This window comes from Taudactylus pleione, unplaced genomic scaffold (genome assembly GCF_031769625.1).
Source record: "Taudactylus pleione unplaced genomic scaffold, aTauple2 ptg001339l, whole genome shotgun sequence".
NCBI classification, from domain to species: Eukaryota; Metazoa; Chordata; class Amphibia; order Anura; family Myobatrachidae; genus Taudactylus; species Taudactylus pleione.
The window spans coordinates 3,173,657-3,195,449 of NW_028285739.1; the positions used below are offsets into that span (position 1 = coordinate 3,173,657).

General features: G+C 43.5%; 1 protein-coding gene across 1 annotated transcript in view; it reads left to right on the forward strand.

The window, feature by feature from the left end:
• STAP1 (signal transducing adaptor family member 1) overlaps positions 1–21,793 on the forward strand; it is a 146,439-nt gene that overhangs the window by 20,157 nt on the left and 104,489 nt on the right. The window lies entirely within an intron of this gene.

Genomic DNA, 21,793 nt, shown 5'->3' on the forward strand with positions numbered 1-21,793 from the left:
CAACTAACAATATTGACAAATATTGTTATTATTTTTCATAGCTTTATTCAGCTATATTGATAGTTGGTCCACATGCTGTATGCATCAAAGAGCACTGGTGCATGCATTTTAATTTAGAAAATGATTGTCTTGTGATTAATACAATTTTTGCATTTTATTTTTATCCACAGGCATAGGAAAGCAGAGTTGAACATACACCTGTTTGCATATCTATTATGTTTTTGTACCGTGTATACTCCAGAATCAAGCGTATGCATTATGTAGAGTTGTTTGCACTTTAAACTCATCCCCCCTTGCACTTGAAGAGGCGTAACTAGGCTGTAACAGGACATTATCATCTAGGCAAAGTTTAGTGTCTGCATGTCAATGGAGCTGCGGGCTATGCAGAGTTACAGAGAAGCATAAATATCCCTGTATACACCAAGCATAAGCTGATATAGACAGGCAGGGTAAGGGGGGCATGTACCAATTACTCGGCCTGAGGCTTGTGACATACTTGCCTACTTTTGAAAAAACATTTCAGGAAGATTCTGAACAGAAACACCTATGAGAGCGCGTTAAAGTGGATGTGCACTGCTACATCTGAGAGGCGTGTCATAAAACTGATTTACATTCAAATGTAAATGAGCCCCAAAGCAGTTAGGAAGAGCTACTTGTTGATGAAAACACACTGATACTTTTCAAAAAATGCATGTAGTCATAAGGATGATTGTGCCTTATAACCAATGCAGGGAAATTATACTAATGATCCCATTTGAATGTATATATCCTTACTTTTTTTTGTATATAACAGCTTCATAGTGGGTGTACGGTGTAATCAGGGAGATTGCTAGACTCTTCAGGGAGATGCTACTAATTCAGGGAGTCTCCCTGACAATTAGGGCTGCCAAGTGCCGGGCCAGGCCCGGGTGAAGGGGGTGTGGCCTAATCGCGGGAGGCGTGGTCACACCCTCTTAAGAAAGAATAAAAGAAAAACATTGTTGCAGTGCTCCGAAGCTGAGATATCTTTTGTGGTCTCTCTTGTTACATATAAGAGATACTAAGGGGTAAATCCTATTAGGTGCGAAGGGTGCGATGTGCCATTGCAACGGCGTTTACATGCCGGCAACGGCACCGGATCTCGCACCCTTCACTACCTGACCAGAGCCTGGATTCGCATAATTTTGCCTTGAGCCCTATGGGGCTGTGAGCAATATTAGGCGAATCCAGGCTGCCGTAAAGTGCGGCCACTGCTGCGATGACTCACACCGGCAAGATCATCGCGGCTAATAGGATTGACCCCTAAGATTTTGTGGGAGATTTCCTGCAAAATAGCTTATTAAATATGGCCCTTTGTGCACAGCTTGTAAGTGATCTGTAACTGATCTGGTCTGTCACTTCATCTCTGCAGCGTCATGCATACCACCTCATCAGGGGCTGTGAGATGATTAACAGAGGCCCATGGAAAAATGGCTGCATGAAGCAGGCCCTGGGCTCTAGGCAGGGGAGTGGTGGATAGGATGATTTTATTTTTTCTTACTACTCAAGAATGCTGCTTTGACATTTAAGTGCTCTAACTGGATATTGGTTGTTCCAACCCTGTCTACAGAAAACTCTTTCTGGCATGTGTTTCCCGGGTCGTTGGTCTAAAAGGGGTATACATAAGAGCAGTGGTGCTAATTACCTTCCTTGATTTAACCCCAGCAGTGCAAATCCATATATCACCAATCAGGACTATACATTCTTGAAATTTGCTGAATTGTGATTGATTTACATGTTATTTCTATAATAAAACCATTAAAACAATCAAGAAACAATGACTATAATCATAAAAGATTGGTGCATTAGCAGGAGACAGGTGCATTAGAAGGAAAATGTATATAATAATTATAAGGATATCATAACCAACATTGTGTATTGTTTCATTTTCTCCTTAAAACGTAGAACAGGGGAGATATTAGTTATAGTCTACTTTATAATGACTGCACGGAAGTATTAATTTTCACTGTTTTATTATTGCTTTTTATTGGAATTGTTAACAGTTATCTTTTCTCTTTTTCATTGTGCTGCAAAATAGCCAGCTGTCCTATTATACAGTATATCTGACAGTGTTTCTATAGATGAAGGTGCTTTCTTTCAGACAGTCAGAGCAATATAACTTTTTTTCAAATTGTATAAATGTTCTTATATACACCAGATTTCCTCCCCTACCCCATCTCGTCTCACATCCACTGTGTAGGGATGGTCATCACAAGCCGGGATGCAATCGGGAAGCCGGCTGACATTATACCGACAGCCGGCTTCCCGACTGTCATATCCCGGCGACGGTGAAATGACCGGCATCTAGATGTAGATGCCTGTCATTCTACTGACGCCGAGAGACCGGCACCCGGCATCCCGATCGAAGTGATGCCGGGCGCCGCTGCGGACAGCGGCGCGGGGGGGGGGTTAGGTTTAGGGCTCCCGGGGGGGACTTAGGGTTAGGCACCCACCCGGGAGGTTAGGGTTAGGCTAGGGGGAGGGAGGGTTAGGATTAGGCACCCCCGGGAGGGACTTAGGGAAAGGCACCTCCCCGGGGGAATTAGGTTTAGGCGGCGGGGAAGGGGGGGTTAGGTTTAGGCACTGGGGGGGAAGGTTAGGGTTAGGCACCCTAAAGGAGGGTTGGGGTTAGAATTAGGTTAGTGTAGACTTGCTTTAGACAATCGGGATTTCCTCCTCTGCCGGCCTCCTGGTGTCGGGATTCCAATCGCCGGCCAGGGGACCGCCGGTAATTCGTATGTATTCCCACAAGCCAATGGTTAGCAACCATCGATGTTTCCGATTCGATGGAAATACTTTTCCTTTGAATACGGAAAATTCGGTGGTTGCCAACCATCGGATGCCAATCCGATGGCTGGCTGTGGAGGGGTAGCACATACCGCTGCTCTACATAGCAGAGCAGTGGGTGTGCAGCAGGAGAATAGATGCTGTGCGCATGCGCACGGCATCTATTCTCAGTGTAAGGGGAGCCTGGGGGGCAGCTCAGCATCTAGGAGAGTGCTGGGAACACCCCCACAGTGACATGAACGGGAGTGCTCCGAGGCTCCGCCCCCTTCACAGAGGCTCCACACCCTTTTCGACCCGTGAGTATAACCATCGCAATGGTTATACTATTTAATGATTGCGATGTGATGGCTAGCTGCCATCGTATTGCAGGATTTGATGTCGGAAGCCTGGCAACCATTCAGTGCCGGTCTTCCGATGTCCATCCCTACCACTGTGTAGAGTGGCAAGGCATTTGTGGTATAATCCGAGAGCTTTATAGCATGTGTCTGATCACAACCCTTAGTAACTACACAAATGTTTTTAATGTATCCATCATAGTTATCTGTAGAGATGAGCAGTTAATTTTTTCAGGAAACCCAACTGACTGGCTGCAGGCATCTTTCTCACTGTGTATGTATGTGTAACCCCCCTTTTACCTCTGTAAAGGGTCACCAGGTTACTACACCCCTTACTCACTAATATTTTCCTACCTTTAATCTCCTGTTAAGTGGTGTACCTTTTCTCTATCAGTGCCTCCACCCAAGTATCGGTAATAGGTATGGGCCTACTTGGGAAAACCCTTTTAAGCAATTTAGGCTTGCTTGGGTAAGCGTACCAATACGAAAACTAATATTTATGTTCCAATTGGGTAATGCATAAATAATCTAGGGTGACCTAAAAACTTACAGCAGTTAAGTTATGAATGCAAACCTGTTCTTCTCTCCTTTTGTATCACCAAGCTTACCAATCCCCTTCATGTAAATAATACACTTTAACTATAGTTTCACAGTTCCATATTAGTTTTGCTTATGAATTAGTAACCAGTACTTCCATATTCATGACAGAAATGGCTTAGACAGTCAGTACATATTTATACTTGAATTTTAACTGAACAATAAAAAGTAATTCTTAAGTTCAAAAGATCTATAATAAAGCTCTAATGGTTAAAAGCTTAGTGCTACGTTGAGTCCAGAGTCTTCTTGTCTCCTATGTTATATTATACTGTAAATCCGGTATTGCAAAAGTTCCTTTACATATAATGATGTTATACAAACACCTTAAAGTTGCACTGGTATATGATATTGATAGCCAGTTAGATAACTGTTCCCCTTAGAGTCAATGTTCAATGGGTCATGCAATAGTCACTTTAAAACAGTGGCGTAAGTTCATCCCAGACGCCCGGAGGCAAGTTACAATTTGGTGCCCCCCCCCCCCCGTCACAGCCGCTGACACTGTAATGTAGCAATTTGCATGCAGACAGGCAATAGATAGACGGAGGCAGCAGCTAATGGTCAGACATGGAGCTCTCCACTAGTGTGTGGTGGCTTCTCAGGTGCTGGGAAGGGGTGCCATGTATTGGGCAGTCATGACGGTACACTCCGGGTACATAGTTACAGCTCTAAGTGGGGTGAATATGTTGTGTACAATGGAGGAGGTGCCCCTACAGAGCTGGAGCCCGGCGGCAGGCGCCTCCATTGCCTCCCATAGTTCTGCCCCTGCTTTAAAAGATACATTTTTATCCACCTGTTTTATGGATGTTCACACATCCACTTGTAGATATAGTCCAAAAACAGTTGACAATAAGTAATACTGATGAAACATAAAATCAGGAGGTGTAAAAGTCATAAAATAAGACTAAAATGTATCGACTTAAATGGCCACAACTATCCTCTATATTGAGCCTCTGTAACATAGGGTCTCCTGCTTAGTGACTCTCTCTAGTAAAAGCTGAGCTACCTCACCCTGGAAACGGTCAGCTGACCTAATGACAGAACACATGAAACGGCCTATTACTGCATCTCCTCAGTTCTCCCCCGAACTTCTTCTTATATAAGAATATTTGGGGGAATGCAGTAGAAGTTATGGCTTCAGTAGTGGGAGTACTCCTACTACTCCCGTAGTCAGTTATACTATTAGGTTCAATGCCTCCAGCTCACTTATGAAACACAGCTATTGATGCAGGAGATAAAGGTAGCCTGAGCTGCCTGATAGCTATTGAGTGAGTGTAGTGTAGTTTGGATTAATAAGTATGGGCTTGGCACTACTGCCGCTGCCCACATACATGAAGACACCCTTCTAGCAGCTTTTTTTGACGGACGGAGGTCCTGCTCTTTACAAACAGCTGACTGCTGCCTATGATGTCAGCCTCCACTGTGCTGTACAGCAAGACCCTGTGATGCCTCACCGCCTCACCACTATTGCTGCTGTCAGCCCTCTTCCTCCACTGACCACCTGCTGCTAACTCTGATGGCTGCATCCAGGAACACCCTCGACTGGTGAGCTGGGAACTCTGCTGACAGCTGCTCTCATGGCTCCGGCTGTGACGGACTCTCTCTCCGGCTCCACCCCCCCTGCGCCCAGCAGCCTAACAACGCTCTGCCGCACGGGACATAGGGGGTGGGCACTGGCTGTAAGTCTTCTAGCCGCTCCTATTTAGTTCTCTCTCAACTTGGTCCCTCTTTCCCTGACAGGAACCAAATCATTCCACCCCGTATCACTCAGCCCCTTCTTCTCTATTGCACGTGCATCCCACACACTGGGGCACATCCTCACCACAGAGAAAAAAGTTCTACATAACCCGATATGTAAATACATTAAATATAAATATATATATATATATATATATATATTTAATCATGAACCACAATACTGAATTATAAATACATGACACATATACATTTTATCTCATGAGTTGTGACTACATACACACATATATATATATATATAACCTTAATACATATATTTATTAATATACCGTGTTTCCCCGATAATAAGACCTACCCCGAAAATAAGCCCTACCCTTTCTTTTGAAAAACAGTCCAAAATAAGCCCTACCCCGAAAATAGGCCCTAACAAAAAAAAGAGGAAAAAAAATAATGGTGAGTAAAGAATTATACAACAGGACTGAGGGCATGATGGGGATAAAAGCAGGACTGAGGGCATGATGCTGTCAATATTAATTAAAATAAGCCCTACCCCGAAAATAAGCCCTATGGAGTTTTTTTTTACCAAAAAATAAAATGAGACACTGTCTTATCGGGGAAACACGGTAGTATGTTTGCTTGGTTTTTTTTTAAACCTTAACCAGGGTTACATAAGTTTGTCAGACACACTAGCAACAACTGCAATCCAGTGCACTGCAGTGCAAAGTGCAAACAGGCTACTGTGTGTTTGTCAAACATACTGTAGTACAACCTGCAATCTAGTGCTGCAAACAGACTGTTGTGTTTGTGTATGCTTGTTAAAGTGAGCTTGCACTTGTTTTTCACAAGTATATATCAGTATCTTTACACTGCAGTATATATATGAGAATATATATTAGATTGTCAGTCACTTGTTATGAGGGCAGAGACAGTGTGATTTCAATTTCAAGTTTATGGGCTTGATTCAGCACGGATCACATATGCATAATCGCTCACAATGAATCTGCGAAAATATGCTAATGTCTGCCACTGCTCAGCCAGCAGAGACACCCACTACTGCTCTCTCACATCCGTAATACCTCACAGTTCTGCGTATACATCGGAGAACATCAGCAACTCACGCACAATTACAGCAAGTCTGACCCGTCTCAGAATTTGCAAGTTTCAAGCTGCGTAGGAAATTACAGTGTCTAATTTATGCACTCCCATGCATAAAACGGACAGGCACGGCTGCGTTTCTCCATCCACTCCCCCGTCACCACCCCCAAATGCTCACGGCCTGTCACTCATTCTGTCATGGGTTCCACAGTGTGTCCGTAATCGCAGTGCTATCGCAGTGCACGTGCAGTGCGGTGCATGTGCAGTACGCAACTATCTGCATACGCTGTTGCAATTATGATCCATGCTGACTCAGGCCCTATGTGTCCAAAACTTACTGTGCTGTGTCTCAGTGAGCTGCACCCCAAAGATAGAAGACCTATTTTCCTGTTATAAAAAGAAAATAACTGCAAAAGAAAAAAAAGTTTTGGGGTTTTTTTTTTTGCTGGTGTTAACATTTATTCTTATTATTCAATTAAAATAATTTTTTTTGCAACAGTGTGTGTTTCGTAGAGTCAGCAAATATTAGTACTTAGTGGGTGCGTGTAGACATGTCCCAATCAGCGACAGCCCAAAAATAATAATAAGTGGAAACAAAGGATTTTTCTGCCAGTGTTTCAAGCCTTTTATTATATAATTCAATTAAAATTGTATTTTTGTAAGGTTGTGTTTCATAAAGCGCATATTACTACTATTCTCAGTGGGTGTGTAGATGTGTGCCTGTCAGCTGCAGCCCAAAAATAAGTGGGAAATAAAAGGCATTTTATTTTTTCGATGTCAACAAAAATGTTCAGTCTTTTAATACAACTGCAAGGTAAAGGTAACAGTCTCTCATTTCCCTATCTCATTGGATGTTCACTTGGTGGCAGTTACGATCAAGTACAGTAGATTTACTCCTGTCCTGCTGTGAAAAATAAAATCAATACAGGTTGAGTCTCCCATATCCAAAATGCTTGGGACCAGGGGTATTTTGGATATCGGAATATTCCGTATTTTGGAATATTTGCATAATATAATGAAATATCTTGGGAATGGGACCCAAATCTAAGCACAGAATGCTTCTATGTGTTATATACACCTAATACACACAGCCTTCAGGTAATTTTATACAATATTTTCAATAATTTTGTGGCTCAAGCAAAGTTAGTGTACATACATGAAATTCATTTATGTTTCATATATACCTTATACACAAAGCCTGAAGGTAATTGTATACAATATTTTTAATAATTTGTGCTTTAAACAAGGTTTATGTACCTTGAACCATCAAAAAGCAAAAGGTTTCACTATCTCAGTCATGCTAAAAATATTCCGTATTTCGGAATATTCCGGATTTTTGAATATTTGGATATGGGAGACTCAACCTGTAATGTATCAGTAGATAGAAGAGCAGGAGCAACCCAGTACTAGTGCTCACACTGATAGTACTTCTTTAACATCTACTAACGGAGGTAAAGTAGAATGAAGGTTTAAGAAAGGGCACCTCAAATCTTAAATCTCAAATCTTAACAGTATTTCATAATCTTCAAGAAAACCTCACCTCTAACTATGACAGGAGAAGTTACTGCCAAAAAACATAAAATTGCCAACATGACATACAATGCACTCAGTAGCAAGGAAAGGCTCAGACACCTTATTACATATTCACTTCTGCACTCACCGTCTCCAGGGGGGTGCATGGAAGAGACTGATTCTCGGGAGGGGGGCCCCATTTTATTTTTTTGGTCCACACTTTCCAATTATTGCAGGCCCTGGGCTGACTAGTTTAGGGCTGATGAATGCTTTAGCAGGGAGACCCCACACTGTGTGTCTGCCAGCTGTGGCATAACCACCCTGGCTGGTTCAGCACGGTGCTGGTTACAGGAAAATAGGGAGAATCCTACTTTGTCTCCCCCCCCCCCACCGGTTTTTCTGTACCATAATGGGCTCAGAGGCCCAGGGCTGGTTATGCTTTTGGGGGGGCACCCCACAGTTTTTTTACTATATTTTTAACCCTGTATTACACCTATAGCCCATAAGCACTGCACAGTTTACACTGATATGTGCAGTGTTTCTACAGAACATGCTGCTGATGAGGTAGTCTATTTAAAAATTCTATTTTGGCCCGGGTTTGCTTCATGCTCAATCGTGTTTGCAAAAACTGAGATTTCTTTGTAAATCCCCATGTTGTGTTCCTGTCTATGGAATATACTTGCGATTTGGTTCATGGTGTATTGACTTCTATTTGTTTGTCTGGCTGTGTTATTTGCAGATAGAATCATGTTTTTACACCAGTGTTTGCCATTAGTAAATCTCTGTGTTTCAAAATCAGGGAAAACACGCATGAGAATGCAATCTAGGCCAGACATGATCTTAGTAAATATACCCCGAAGGCTGAAGAACAAACTGTGTGTTCACAAACTTCACAGATCTCCAAGGAGAGTCTAAGGGTGTCCATGAGTGCTGCGTTTGTGAGTCTGACGTTTCTGACACTGTAATCGTAGAGAAGCCGTCTTCCATCAATTCTGATGCCATTGCAAATTTGAGGATGAGTAGTAGTAAAGTAATGATGACCTAGAAATTGAGTATGCTACTGCTACAGGATGAGGAGGGTATTTTTGTTTCTGATACTAATTAGGATGTTGATGATGAATGGTTTACCCCATCAAGACTCCCCTCAGGATTTCTCACTTCTGATAATGCAAGAAACATTGTACAAGCATTATAAGGGGGTGAATTTCAACACTTTTTATGTTTTGTGCACACAATAAACTTGGTGGCTCATAATTTCTTGAAAAAAATTACAGGACCGTGCAGGAGATACTGGCTATGGCCCCTAAAATTTCAGCCCATATTTGGCATTCAGCAACCACATGTAGAAGATTTCAGAAGCCGCAAGAACAGTTCCATTTGCCATGCCACCAAATGAAGCAAGAGGTAGTAACCAGGTGGAATTCCACTTTTTATATGCTTTAGCAACAAGAGGAACAGCATCTAGCCATCAAAATTTACACACCAAATCATGACATAGGGAGAGAGAGGACAATTTATCATTTTACTGCAGCACACTGTAAATTATTCTCAGTTTTATGCAAGCAACTGAAACTATTTGAAATTGTAACCAATGAAATGAGTACAGAGACTACAGGCCTGAGTCAGGTCATACCCTTAATTAAACTACTTGAAAAGCAGCCAGAGAAGCTGAAGGATTATGGCAAGTATGTAGGACTTGTAGATAAAGTTCTTTTTTTCGCTTCGCAAGGACCAAAGGGGTTTGCCAAACCTTCAAATGGATCTTGACAGCCATGTTTGATCCTAGGTTTAAATCTTTCTTTCCAACTGACACAGATCTTAAGTGATGCAAAAAGCTCTTTGTGAGCAAGTTGTCAGCTCAAGTGACACATGGCATGACAATGTCTCTTGCTTCAGTTGTTCTTACAAATGCTGCTGCCATTAAAAAACTGACCTTTTCCAAGAGACCCACTGATGATGATGAGTCAATTTAGCACACCAGAGTGAAACATTATGACATCGGTCAGGCTTAAGAGACTTGCCCACAAATTATTGACACCTTTGGCATGACTCAATCTGATAAAGTAAGCATCAATAGAATGGTGGCAGATTACTTTAATGATAATTGTCACGCCTGAGGGTTGGAGTTGGTTGGAACAGACATGGGAGGCTGAAGTGGACCCTAGGGAGGCATGATTGAATCTGGTGGCTTGTGCCAGGACTTTCTTATGCAATGAGGGAAGATAGGAGGTAGTGGAACTGCTGGAGGTGATGAGAGACCTATGATGATGAATTGAAGTACTGGATTGGTTTGAGACTGATAATGATGAATTGAAGTACTGGATCAGTTTGAGACCAATGATAATGAGTTGAAGTACTGGATCGGTTTGAGGCCGATGATTAATATATCAGATGGGACCAATGGCTGGAAATATTGGTTGGAGATATTGGCTGGGGCCGATGATTAGAGATATCGTCTGGGACCGATAGTTGTAAATATCGGCTTGAACTGATGGCTGAAAATGTCGTCTGGGTCTGATGGTTGTAGTTAGGAACAAGTATCAGTGGATAACCCAGACTGGAGCACAGATGAAATGGAGACCTGCAACCAGACTTGGAACTGGAATCGCATGGACTGGAACCGTTCAGAGACAGAATACCTGGGAGCTCAGCACAGAGCTGTAACTTCAGGAGAAGCGATATTGTAGTGGCAATGTGGGCCAGTCAGTAAATTGAATTTATAGGGGTGGAACCCCAGGGATTGGATGCTGCAATCAGCTGGTCTGGGAGCAGCACTCTGAGTGGTGGAGAATCAGGTGACTGAATCAGACATGGCTGCATACTGAGTTTTGAAGGGAACTTTGGTATGCAGTGTGAGTGCTAGCATGCTGAGTTAACACACTGAAAGCACAGATAAGGAACAGTGTGGACAGATCTCATAGCCAGCTAGATGCAATGTGCAGTGCAGGCGGACCTCTGCATCATCCAGGAGTGATGTACAGCTACAGCGTGAGCGGACCCCAGTGCCGGCTGGAACAAAAAAGGGAGAGATAAAACATGGGAGAAACTAATAGAATATGGGAAAAATTAGTCAGGATCGTGACAGTAATATACAAATTAACATGTCACACAGTCTCTTTTGAATACTGGGAGGAAAAAAAGACAATTTGGTGTCCCTTGTACAAACTAGCTTTGGTTTACTTAAGTTGCCCACCCACCTTGTGAATGATCAGTGTAGGAGACTACTTCCAAAGAATGTGAAAAAAATTATGTTCATGAAAATGATGATGATTACCATCACTGTTAGCTGCTTTAAGCCCATTGGTAACTTGATTTGTGGGGGTTCAAACAAATCAAGCACTTCAGCCACAAAAGTGGGAGTCCTTGTTGCTGAAGTGCTTGATTTGTTAAACTGTGCATATCCTTTTTATTATACAACATAAGGGTAGGTGGGAGGGCCCAAAGACAATTCCATTGTGCACTGCTTTTCATTCTGTGCTTTGCCAAAATTATGTGTGTTTGTCAGGCAGTTTATATTACTGTACTTTACTGGTGTGTTCATGTTCTTCTATATCTTGCAAGACCATCCATCACCAGCTTCTCATCCAGGTGTGTAGGCCTCGTTTCCAGAAGCTTCTCCACATATATAGTAATGTCTTCCTTAGTATCCTTTATTTTGTGTGTTTGACAGCTAGCATATATTACAGTACTTTACTGGTACGTTCATGTTCTGTATCTTGCATGGCCGTCCATCACCAGCTTTTCATCCAAGCATATAGGCCCCGTTTCCTGCGGCTTCTCCACAGATAGAGTAGTATCGTCAAATCTTATAATTAATAATTATGGACTTCAACTAAGCTGTTACTCTGCCTTGAATCTCTTGTATTGTCCTGAGGACTTTGCTGTTTGGATTCATTTTCCATTTTAACAATCTCATTGGGATTTTTGTAAGCTTGTCTTTTAATAGTTTGTTCCATGTCTCCAATTTACTTTTTCTTTATAATTATTACTGTTATTTATCAATTAATCAATCAATCAATCAATGCTTTACCTGGCTTCTGCTAAATACTACTACTGTATTGTATTTAGCTTAATGTGGATGTTATTCACTTTGTGGAGCCAAGGGGAAAATGAAATACAGTAGGAAGGATAGACAGTATGTAAGCTTATCATACTATCCCTTTAAACTGGGACACTCATGAATTACACCGTGTCTACGGCTGATTAAAACCAGGTAAAATGCAGACTTGAAGTTAGCCAGCCACAATACCTGTGTAATTCCTGTTTGTCCCGCTTTAAAGGGATAGGATCCTAGGTCAGAGCTTCCCAAACATGGTCCTGAAGACTCCCCAACAGTTCAGGTTTTAGAGATATCCATGGTTGAGTACAGGTGACTTAATTAGTACCTCAGTTAATTTGATTTAACCCCCTGTGCTCAATCATGGATATCTCTAAAACCTGAACTGTTGGGGAGCATTGATGACCGCATTTGAATCTTGGAAATGAACACATGCAGCCTAGCTCAGACTACTGTATGGTATATTCTGTAACATGCCGTGGAGCAGAGTAAAATAGCACCTGGGGCGTCTAGGATTCAGCTATGCTTTGCCTCGGCTCTGATCTGGAGTCACAATCTCTCGTGATGATGTAGAATCTAACAAGACTGCACTGCAGTGAGGCTCCGCTGAGACCACTGTAACAAAACTGCTGTCCCATCGAGTAGGACCAGAGAGGAGATGGTGAAATGCTGTAGGTATGCAAATGCTAGGACAGTGTGTGGGGGGCCTCTATGTGTGGGGGCCCAGGGCGACCAACCCTGCTTCACCACCAGTAATCTGGCTCTGATTACTGTACTAGTCTATCATGACTTTTGCCGGAAAGGGATCCTCCAGATAGACAGTACACATGTGGGGTCTTTGCCTCCAGCCCCTCGCCGGGATAGAGTTTTGTACCCAACTTTAATAAATTCAAGTAGTAATTTTCATGACTGCACTGCGAGCTGGGGCAAAATTTTCAAACCACAACCACTTTTTAAATGCGGATTGTAATTGTAATAGGAGTTAAAGAGGTCTGTAAGATGTTTCTGTTTTCACCGATTTTCATTACAAGGACAATTATATAACCAGCGAGATGTGAGGCTGGTGCATATGTTAACACAATTAATATAACTGAAATAATCTACATACTGTACATGCACACAGATAGTAACATTGATGTAGAACTTTTAATATTCATAGTAAAAATATTTATAAACGCCAAGAAGTTGCAGGGACAAGCACAGGATAAAGGGATGTTTCTAAATGTTTGATTTTAGAGTGACTGACACAGGTTGGTTTTGCCTTTTTAATGATTGCCGCTTTAAAAATACGGTCAGACTCACCTGTAATCTTTCCAGAGCCTGCATCTCGCAGGCTATTACATAAGCTCCATAGCCTGGATTATGAAAAGTGCAGTGTATCAGACATTCAAGACATACAGGGCCAGTGATCACAGTAAGCCATTATATACGGCAGTAGTACCAACCCACCTGAGCTGAAAACTTGTTTATTTTCTGTATGTGGGCACCATTTGAGAATCCATACCCCTGCGGAAAATTGAAGCAAGCCCTGGAGTCTTGGAGAATAGTAGGATAACCTAACACCGGCCCTGGACATGTGTACACATTGGTCTCATTGTACAGTGCATAGTGTTACTTAGTATTAAAAATTAACTCTATAGATGATCTATAGCAAAGGTTCTCAATCTCGGTCCTCAGGACCCCAAACAGTGTATGTTTTCCAGGTCTCACAGAACCGCAAGTGCAATAATTAACTACACCTGTGGATCTTTTAAAATGTGTCAGTGAGTAATTAATACACCTGTGCTCATGCTGAGTGATCTGGAAAATGTGAACTGTGTGGGGTCCGGAGGACTTCTGATCTATAGTATAAACTGCAGAGGAGAGAGTCAAGAAAAACTTTCTGTATCAAACATAATTATCTCCTATGAATAAAAAGTGGGCAGGAAAAGTTAAAATATCTCATAAAAATATACATACATAATATGACCAGTAAGAGACAGAACTGAGTATTCTAAGTACACATTCTCCTACTTCGTGTCAAGACCCCTGTCTTTTCTTGCTGGCAGCTGCTCTCTGGTTCGCTGGTCCAGTGCACTGATCAGGGCCGTCGCGATACGGACAGCCGGCCCTGCACAGCAGGGAGAGGTGCCGCGTTTTTTTTCATTTGCCAGGCACCCGCTGAGATTTTGTTACCAGCAGGTGTCTGGCGGCTCCCTCGCAGCCAGAGGCTGGAGCTCACTCCTGAGCTCCGCCTCCCGCAGTGGGTGTAGGTAGAAACATCATGACATCTCTTCCACAGTGCAGAGCGCGAGAAGCTGTTGGACAGCGTTATATGCATTGTGTATAAAACCCGGTTCAGGGTTTGTTTTGTCTTTAAATAAATAACATTATATTGAACAGTATTGAACAGTCTGAGCAACAGTAGTCAAAACAAAACAAAAAATAAGCTACACTTTTCCTTATTACTGAGCCAAAATGACTAATGGGAAAAACACTGTAAAGTGTGTGGCGTGATTTAATATACACACATTGTACTAATCTAATCATTTTTCTCCGTGATTAGGAAGCAGCAACTGGATAGCTGTTATACTACAGTAAATTCATTGGGCTATATTTACTAAAGTGCGGGTTTACAAAAGTGGAGCAGTTGCCCATAGCAACCAATCAGATTCTAGCTATCAGTTTGTAGACGGTGCTAAATAAATGATAAGTAGAATCTCATTGGTTGCTATGGGCAACATCTCCACTTTTGTGAACCCGCAATTTAGTAAATATACCTCATTGTGTTTATGCCCTACATTATGTGATAACCTGTTGGATGTACTACACTGTTTTGTTGATTGTTCCCACCTTCTACGCCATTGGTTGACAACATATTTAGAGGGGGTCGAGTGGGGCATAAGCCCTGGGTGCCACCTGACCCGGCGGCTCGGGGGGGGGTGGGGGGGGCACCGCCGTCTGCCATCCAGGGCAGTACAGTCCACGGCACTACACACTAAAACACGTCGTTGGCGGTGTGTTTGTTTTAGCACTGCAGCCAATAAGAGTCACACATATTCTTATTGGCTGTTGCACCCAGGGCCTTTCCGGCTCCCTCAGTGGGTGAAGGGAGAGACATCATGAGTTGGAGCGAATGGCGGTGGGCACAGGAGCTGGGATTCCGGTAAGTATAATTATGTGTGTCTTTGTTTTATGTGTATGGGGCACTGCATAAGGGGCACTACTGGGCATACTGTATAAGGGGCACTGTATAAGGGGCACTACTGGCGGCACTGTATAAGGAGAACTACTGGGGGCACTGTATAAGAGGCACTACTGGGGGCACTGTATAAAGGGCACTACTGGAGGCGCTGCATAATATGCACTACAACAGGAAGCATTGCATAAGGGGCACTACCACTGGGGGCACTGCATAATGGACCTTATTCAGAGTCAGTCACAAGCGCCAATGTGCTCTTAACCGACTCGATAGTTGGCCTGTGCATGTGCAGCGGCTGCACTGCGCGTGCGCAAGCCCCGGAGCGACAGAGTTTCTACCAAAGGGGCGGCTGTCGATGTTGATTGACAGCTTGCCCCGTTTGGTAAGCGGGCCAGGGGGGTGGTTTCCAAAATGGAGGCGTTCCTTTACAAACGCCTACCGTTTTGTGGGCAGCCGCACTGACATCATCAGTGATGTCAGTGGGGAGCTTCCTGCTCCATCAGAGCAGAAAGCTCCCTGGGGCTTACGAGTGCCCAGACCCAACCTTAGGGTCTGGTCGTAAGCCCCGATGGTCGCGATGGTGATCACCATCGCGACCATCAACCTGGTCGGTCGTTAAGCTGTGGGTAGTAACCCACAGCTTAACAATCGACAAGGAGGCGGCCGTTCAGGATGCAAGCGGCCGCCCTGATTCAGATCGACCGCTTGCAACTAACGACCACCTCTGAATGAGGTCCAATGTGCACTACAACAGGGGGCACTGCATAAGAGACACTACGACTGGAGGCACTACATAAGGGGCACTACTACGGGGGGCTTTGCGTAAGGGGCACATTCGGGATAGCAGCGTCGGTATTTTGCCAACTGTCGTGATTCTGGTGTCAGTATATTGACAGCCTGTATCCCTATGCCGGTATTTTAACTACATTCCATCCTATGGTATCACAAAATCTTCATCCACATACAGTTTCATCCCAGTTCTACATTTTCCAGGGGATCAGGAGAATGATGTAAAATCAAGAAAAATTGCCATTGACATCAATTCTGACTGCGCAGCTAAGGATGCCAGCAGTTTCCAAACTCAGGGGTCTACCCCTGAGTTTGGTAACTGCTGGCAGTAGTAGTGCCCCTTATGTAGTGCATCCTGAACGGCCGCCTCCTTGTCAATCGTTAAGCTGTGGGTTACTACCCACAGCTTAACGACCGACCAGGTCGGGGCTTACGACCAGACCCTAAGGTTGGGTCTGGGCACTCGTAAGCCCCAGGGAGCTTTCTGCTCTGATGAAGCAGGAAGCTCCCCACTGACATCACTGATGATGTCAGTGCGGCCGCCCACAAAATGGTAGGCATTTGTAAAGGAACGCCTTCGTTTTGGAAACCACCCCCCCGGCCCGCTTACCAAACCGGGCAAGCTGTCGATCAACATCGACAGCCGCCCCTTTGGTAGCGAGCTCCGGAGCAGGAGGTGTCTGTAGAAAACAAGACGCCTTCTCTCAGCATCTGATCACAATCGGTCATTACAGTCATTGCCCATCTGAGTAAGTCTGAGTTTACAAAGAATGAGCATAGACCTTGGCCTCGGCCCTCCCACAAAACAGAGGTGATACACCCATTCTTCGCCCTCAAACAGCCGCAGCCTGTCAATAAGGCTGCTACGTCCAGGGCACTGTGACGGGGTCGCGGTGGCATGTCAGCGCATGTGCACTCCCTAAATCATGGGTCAATTGCAAACTATAGGGGACTGCGTACAACTCTGACCCTATAACAGCACACATTTTACTTGAGTACTATGCAATGTGTGCCCTGCTTGAGTGGAAAGAGCTGCAAGCAGCATAAAATTTAATCTAAAGATGTGTATGTGAGCAAATGACAATCATCCATTTGTTTCCAAACTCCAGAAAACATCCGAAAACAGTCTTTCAGGCGAGTTGGTTAAATACTTTTGATTTAACTAACTTGTCTGAATGACTACTTTTGTCCGTTTTCTGACATTAATGACAGCTCTAAACAATTACCGCTCAGTGTATGTTCTTGAACAATAATTATGTTCAAAGCTTGAAAAGGGCAGAAAACTGGTTGTGATCATTTGATTTGATTACCGCAATGTTCGATTGTACAGAAGCTTGTTCTGCCTATTTCATGCATTAAGCTATATATTTTACTCATATCATACTTGCCAACTCTATGTTTCTCTTCTCTGGGAGAAGCCCGGTGAGGAGAGGCAGCTGACCACTTTGGGGGTAGGCCGTATTCTCGCATCATTAAGCCAGACCCTGTCACAGCAAAATGCCGAAAATTGCAGTCCATGAAAAAGGGGCAGGGCTAAACCAACAAGATTTACATAATTTTAGCCCCACCCACTCCCTACAGACACTGTATTATTTATCTCCCAATCCTACTTATTTCACTAGAAAGTGTGAGCGGGATGCGAGAAATCCACCTACTCTCCCTCGGGTCTGGGGGAGTCTCCAGCATCTACCAGGAGAGTAGGTAAGTGTGACTCATACATTGTTCAGTGTATGGAGGAACAGCTATATTGTTACATCACTCAGTCCATACCTCCCAACTGTCCCGCATTCAGAGGGACAGTCACGTTATTTTGGGACTGTCCCATCCGCGGGCCGCGGTGGGTGGGAAGTTGGGGGGAGCACGCATCGGGTGAGCAGAAAAAGAATAGATGCCGTGTGCAGGTGCACGGCATCTATTAACAGTGCGGGGAGGAAGCCCGTGGGCAGCGCAGCATCTCGGAGATGCTGGGCACGCCCATTAGTGATGTTAAGGGGCGTGCCAATAGGCCATGCCCCCTTTATGGATTGGCCATGCCCGCTTTTCGGGAGCGCGCGCCAAAGGCGCGAGGATGTCCTGCTTTCTTATCTTCAAATGTTGGGAGGTATGCTCAGTCCCTAATTACTCTTTAGTCTGATCATCTGCAAAATCTTGCAGTCTATGGGCCTGATTCACTGCGGATCGCGGCTGCAATTACGCACGCAGTCTGACTGCGATGATACTGTATACTAATACATTGTGATTGCTATACCATCACAGAACTACATAAGGATGCCCATCTTACCTTACACACATCCGTAATGTTTAGCAAGACTGCGAAACCATCGGTAACATCGAGTACAATCAGAGCCTCACGCACACTTGCACAAGGTCTGACCTTACTCAGGAATTGTTAACCTCAATGCATGCAATGTGTTCGCGAGCTGTTCATGGCACCGCAGTGGATAATTTATGCACGCCCCTGCAACAGTGTTCAAATGCACTGGCACACCTGCATTTTGCCAACCACACCCCAAATGGCACTTCCTGTCAATCACTCTGCGATGGTTCTGCGTAGTCTCTGCGATCGCAGTCCCAATCGCAGGGGCCGGTTCGCACGCTACAGTGAATGCGCAGAACAAAACAATCGGCTGATTGCGTGCGTAATCACAATTGCGATACTTGCTGAATCAGGCCCTATGGCCAGCATTGTGAAAGCATGTAGTCTCTAGCCATAAAACAATGACCCATAAAAGTGTACTATAAATGTCATACCAACACTGGTTTCTTCATAAACACAGATCCTCTTCTGCACTATCCATTCCCCCGGTCGCCCTCTGTCTTTCTGGGATTCCCTTGCCACAAAGTTCAACCTCTTATCCCTACCCCCAAACACCCCTATGGCACCATCCCTTATTTCTTCGCGTGTGTTCTCTATCTGGACCATAGCTGGAATTACCCATTTTTGGTATTTTTCGGGTGGATTTGCTCCTCAATCTTTTCGAAATTCAGAAAAGACATACCATACCTTGATTTTACTTATTTCAATGCATTTGAATACGGAGCTTCATTGATTCATCCCTTCCTAGAGGTACTATTTCCCAATTGTATCACTCCATTTTAAGCCCAGCTCAGTCATACCTGGCAGCCTACGAACTATCTTGGGAAGTGAACCTTGGCTCCCCCTTGGGAGAGAACACTTGGGAAGAAGTTCGGTCTAACATAGGGAAATGCTCCAATAGCGTTGCTTTTAAAGAGAACTCATATAAAGGTATACACCCATTGGTACCAACTGTTCCCCAATGTCTCAAGGTTATATTAGTGCCAATGTGGCCAGGTGGGCACCTTCTTCCACATTTGATGGTCTTGTCCGCAGATGGTGTCCTTTTGGAATATGATTAGATCGCTTATAACTTCAACAGTGCCTGCTCACCCACCTCCAGCCTCACTTGTCTTGTGTGCCCCATTTGCCAGTTACCTAAGCAAGCCAACAAATTGATTCTACGCATCTCTTGTGTGGTTAAATACCAGACCGCTAGAGATTGGAAACAATCTTCTCCATTATCTCACCAGGAAATAATAAACAGGATATGATACATGTCCAAGATGGAATAAATAACCAGCCTCCAAAACAACATGGTGGATAGGTTTAATGCAGTGTGGAGGCCTTGGTATGACCTTCATAATGCATCTCTCCCTAGTCTGGCATAGATACTTAGCTTCTACACCGGTCTTCCTCTCCTCTACATATCCCCTTGCTCACTCCCCCTCACACACTTTTTTTTTTCTTTATCTCTACCCACCCATCGGCTCACCCAAATCTCTTTCTCTCAGTACAGCTTTATCACTTGTACTATCCCATATTTATCTAGATTGACTCCTACTGCACCCATAAAGTTTCCTGTGTTTTTATTGCTTACATTGTCGTTGGCTTGTAATCATACTTGTGAATTTTTCAATTAAAAAACTTTGTGATTCATAAAGTGTACTGTAAATAAGATTTGTGTAAATGTGAAACACTTATGAGGCCACAATTCTTAATTAAAAAATCATTTATAGTTTGTGTTAAAGTAACAATTTTTTCTCATTATTCTTTTATTTCATGCATTTCTTTTCTGTATAAAGAGTGAACACATTTGTCAGCTCTGTACTATATAGAATACACTAGCTCATTTCTCAAATAAATAAGATAATCTGTGATAAAATGTAGTTTTTTTAAAATATAATTTTTATTGGAATGCCAATATAAAAATACAGAAAATAGAATCAAAAGGAATAATGTAGTAGATATTGGCAATGATAACTGTAGCGACAGAACAGGCTGGTGGGGCCATCCCCATATACAGGTATAGGACACACAAATGTCTATATATAAAATAGGTGAGGAGCAGCCTACCATGACAAGAGGGTCCTATCATCCACGGGGACTGGAGGGTCATTAATACATATTCTAGTTTCATACCAGACTTGGGAGTGGAAACATGAATGAATTTGATGGTGAATCTGAGAAGGTTGGGAAGAAAGAAAACGTTCCCATACATCAATATGACATTTAGTTTTCATGTAATTAAATAAAGTAAGGGAAAATATGTAAGATTACATTAATTGTATGCAAATAGTACACATGAGAATTCCCCCTCCCCCCTATACTCTTTTTGTGACCCTTATGTTTTCAGGGAGTCTCTCAGACTGTACTCTAGGTCAGTATTTTTTCTTACATCCTGAATTAACCATTTTATATACAGTATTGCATCTAGAACATGTTTTTGCAAACAAAGTTTTTGGACTGAACAGGTCATTTTGCCGAGATACAAAATTCCATCAATCCTTTTTTACTTCACCCTTGCTCACCATGCCTTTCTGTATTGCATTGTTAAATTGGCATTTGTGGAACTTATCATCTAAGGAAGAGCTGGGGCAGCAACAGTCATTTCCTTCTGATGTGTGATGTGGTTGGGCTAAGACTTGAAGTCAAATTCTAACCATGAAAAATACCATGATATGGGCTATTTCCTATATAATTAAATTTCTACATTTACCTAACAATAACTGTAGTAATAGAATTTTAATAGCTAAATATAAAATAGCCTACATAGGGCCAGATTCAGGGGTGGACGTAGACTCGACCAAGGCTGCGGCTTTTGGCAGTCACCAGTCTGCGACTTTATGCAAATGCTGATACAAAGCCCTTCCCTGGTGTACATCTGTGCGTATGACTGTGCAAAGACTGAGACGCCCACTTTAAGCATCTATAGAAGCTGTAATTACGCCTGGTGTGTCTTTAGTCGCCACCATCGGTCACACCATCGAAACTTGAACCAGCCCTATGGCAGGTGCAGATTTTCCTTTGGAGTATGGCCTCCTATGTGATCGATTGAGCAAACATATCAGCAACACTCCCATAACATGCCCATAAGACAGACCATCACCCTGTGTCTGTTTTCCCACCTTGCAGTCACCACTCAGGAATGCCCAGACATTCCTGCCACTGTGCGCCTCAATTGCACCAGCGCCATTGTGCGCAGAGCCGTAACTAGACTTATTGGTGCCCTGTGCCAGAAAGAGCATTGGCGCCCCCCTCATTTTTCAAAGGGACATAATGCACCCAAAAAAGAGCCATGGCTACATGGGGAAGGGCCAGGGAAGAGATAGGAGAGGCCAGGAGATGCTGGGGATGAAATAAGAGGAAAATACAAGCAAGAATGATAATAAATAGAAATTTGACAGGTCCAAACAGCGCCCCCTGACCTGTGG